The sequence below is a fragment of the Patiria miniata genome, unplaced genomic scaffold (genome assembly GCF_015706575.1).
Source record: "Patiria miniata isolate m_02_andy unplaced genomic scaffold, ASM1570657v1 HiC_scaffold_6, whole genome shotgun sequence".
Classification (NCBI taxonomy): domain Eukaryota; kingdom Metazoa; phylum Echinodermata; class Asteroidea; order Valvatida; family Asterinidae; genus Patiria; species Patiria miniata.
Window position 1 is genome coordinate 2346176 of NW_024037073.1, and position 4132 is coordinate 2350307.

The window sequence follows — 4132 nt, forward strand, 5'->3', positions numbered from 1 at the left end:
GTTAAAATGCGCAGTCGGGAAACAGTCTCTCGTAACGTTTAGCTGTTAACCTAGTCATGCTAAGTTTGTGCTTAGCAAATTTCAGGTAACCAAAAACAATTGGGTCGATATTTTTTGAGCTACGGAATAGCAGCTCAATAAATCATATCGTGTCTCGGCCCCGTTAGTCAAATATCAAATGTTGACATTGTCTTTTGCTCCTACATAACTAACTCCTACATATTTTGACCGACTCATCAACCAAACTTTGTCAAAGGATCATAGCCCAGCCCCAACATTTCACATGTCCAAACTGGGGTCAAAGGTCATCATGGGATCACTGTGGTCAAAAAGTTGATTTGTTCTTTTACTCAAAACACGCACACTGGAATTTGTACCGTTGTGGAGACATTCCTTTGTTATCGTGTACTAAAGTTTTCGAGTTTGAAAGTGAAGATTAAAAATGCTCTTATTTTAACCAGAATTAATTTCGTTGGCTGAAATTTGGACTTAATATCCCTTTTCTAAAACTCTCCCATTTGCGATGAATCAATATAGCTTGGAAATTCCTAATTTTTGAGTAAAATCCATATATCTTTTTCATGAAAACCTTGTGGAGACGTATTCATCTATAGAAATTGCCCTGTGGAGAGACGTACACAATCTTTTGTTCCCTATTGTACACACGTCTCCAGAGGGTACGGTGTATCAGATCAGACCACTACTACTTCCAGAAATTACATGGCACAATTACGTGACTTATCATGCATGAACACGAATTCGTTGGACCGCAGTTTCCGAGGTCCGATCGTGCTTGTTTCTCATGATCAGACAACGAAAAAACTAACTTCGAACGTGTTACACAAAGTCATCAGATATAAAATTGTTATCATGCACAATTTGTCAATTGGCAACTTGTTTTTGATATTTTATTAGGTTAACTCATCTGATACATGTATAAGGAAATTAGGTAAAAGATCTTTAGAAATAAATTAAACAAAACTGGTAACTGGAATGATCGAGTTGTCTTTCGGTCTCTGTGTAAAGAGTGCCGTTGTCTTCCTACAAACTCTATTCAGAATTTCCCGTGAAAACACTGTATGTAAAGAGACATGTTAATAGAAATGTTTCCATTGAGTTCTTGACAGTCGAGTGGCTTATCCAACTTTTGACAAGATCGTGACCGACTGGTCCAAAGCACCAAAGTTGGCAGATAGATTTGTATAGCCCAAGGGGTGACACCTGAAATTCTTTTGCGAGTGGAGCCTAATATTTACATAAATTACAGCCGTGTAATACAGGGTGAGTAAAAAAAAAACGAAGCCCAAATGTCGGGACCATTGTTTTAGTGAAGTTCTGTATGTAGCACTTTTAAAATTTGGGATATAAAAGCCCAATTCATAATTACAATGTACAAGAATCATTCAAATCACTTACGTACTTTTTAAGTTAAAGAATTTTAAACACACCCACCGCTTTAAAGTTCTGTCCACGGATCACAAAAAAGTTCAGTACTCTTTCAGCAAAACGAAAACAAATCACACGGGGATGTGTGTGAATTGTTTTCGTTTTGCTAAAAGAACGCACGCCTTTTTTGTGATTCGTGGACAGAACTTTAAAACGGTGGTTGTGTTTAAAATTCCGTAACTTGAAAAGTACATAAGTGATTTGAAAGATTCTTGTACATTGTACTAAAAGAAAGCTTATTGGGCTTTCATGTCCTAGATTTTGAAAGTGCTACATGCAGAACTTCAATAAAACATTATTTGGGTTTCGGTTTTTTTTTACTTATCCTGTATGTTTAAACGTTTATTCCTGAAACGTAGTTTGGCATTAAAAAAAAAATTGTATTTTGTAAAAAGTCTATTTTGGAAATTTTACTTACATACCCTTACTTTCTGAAGCAAATAAGTGACTCAGTTATGAGGACATTATGAAAGATCCAAAATGGCTTCCATTATACAAGTTGCGCGCATTTACCTTTTCCCCAGATATCAGGAAATCTTGCCAAACCTCAGTATCATGTGAACAATGATAACATCATGATCGTTAGCTAGAAAACAAAAAAGGGGGAAAGGGAAGTGTCCGTTATTTGGCTAAACATTTGGCGAGTAAAGCCCGATTCATACTTCATGCGAATGCGAATGCGAAGCGAATTTGACGTCATGAAACATTCGCTGCAAAATTCGCCCGATAGCGAGTTGAAGTGTGTTCAACTTTTGCGAATTCGCAGCGCGAATACTTGACACGACGTCACAAATTCGCGTTCGCTTTCGCTTTCGCGCCGAGTATGAACCGGGCTTGAACCGGGATTATAGTTTCTGGGCGAAATATCATAATGTTATCATTATTTTTTGACGTGATTTTCCATTTAGTTTTATAAGGGTAACTGTACCAGCTGGCATTTGTGAATTTTTTATCATAAAGCCCGGTTCATACTTCGTGCGAATGCCAATGCGAAGCGAATTTGACGTCATGAAACATTCGCTGCGAAATTCGCCGAGTTGAAATGTGTTCAACTTTTACGAATTCGCAGCGCGAATACTCCCCAGGATGTCACAAATTCGCGTTCGCTTTCGCTTTCGCGCCGAGTATGAACCGGGCTTAATGAGGTTTGGCAAGACTACTTGATGATATCTGGGGAAAAGGTAACGCGCGCAACTTAAGGGTATAAAGGCAGCCATTTTGGATCTTTCATATACGGTCCTCATAATAATAATTATCCAGTCAATGTAGGCTTTAGAAAATGTTACTTAAAAACGGAAATGTGAGTAGAATCTCCAAAATATCCTTTTCATAAAATGGGGACTCAAACAACCCAGGTTGGGGAGTCAAATTGGCGTAGCGGTACTTTCCTCGCCTTCCACCGCTGTGACCCGGGTTCGAATCACGCCTGGGCCAATATGTGGATTGGGTTTCCAGTCCCTACCCGATTCCGTGGGTTTTCTCCAGAATATTCTTCGGGGCTTTTCCTCCACCTGTAAAGACTGTAATTTCTCCTCATTGACTCCTCTCTAAACGTTTCGTCAGGCTTTCGGGCTACAGGGCACTTTTGAGGAATCCTTGGTTTCATTACCAGAAAGAAATAAAATATCCCAAAATGTGGGAATAAATATGTATTTACGATTTATGTAAATTAGGCACCCCTCCCAAAAGAATACCAGGTGTCACCCTTCTAAATAATTATCTTCTCTAAGGCTATAAGAATCTATCTGCCAAGTTTGGTGGTTTGGACCAGTCGGTCACGATTCCGACCATAAGCCATATGTGAACAGACAAGTTCCTATTTTAACAAGTGCTTAAAGTTAAATCAAAGCGTCGGGGGATCACCAAAATTAGTGTAGTCATAAATAAGTCTAGTTGCAATATTTCAAAGGTCGAGGTCACAGATAATCCTCATAAAATATCTCACATTAACGGAGAAAATAATGTGAAAACCCCGTTTGATTACATCTGATGAGAGGCGATATATGTGCCATCTAGTAAACAAAACTATTGAATTTTAAGCCAAAATTCAGCCTAAGATTGGAACCGCTTAGAATGTACAACAAATAGGCGACTAGTTAAGACGCATGGTGGCAGCAAACAGTCCGGACCTTCTATAGACCTTTCTTTTGTTTGTAAACATTGGCGCCATTTTATACGGGCTGCCGCAAGCGCATAATTGAAGCTGTGGTTGGCAATATATTTTTCAAAAAAAAAAAAAAAAAAACCCATAACGCCCTCAATACTTAGTTAAAAGGCATGTTTAGGAATTATGTTGTATATAGCTTTGTTGACAATGTTGTATTTCCACAATCAAATAATATTTTGGTTATCTGTAATAATTCTTCTTCATTTTTGCAGTGTTGGACCTTCCATAGTTTTGCAACCCATGGTTAGCAAAATGTGCAGCTTGCCAACCAAGCGTAGAAAGGTCTATTGTTTGCCCCATGACGCAAACTGAATAACAGTGAGTTTGCTGCCACCAAGCGTCTCAAAACTCCACCATTTCCTGTAGGATATCAGATCCCACGCTAGTTTCAGAACTACACTCATGGCCATCCTGGAAGCAATTTAAAGAAAATGACGACTAGCACCTAAACGACTTGACTTTTAAGGACCACATTTTTTTTATACCCCGAAAGTAATTCGTGCGATAATTACAGGGAAA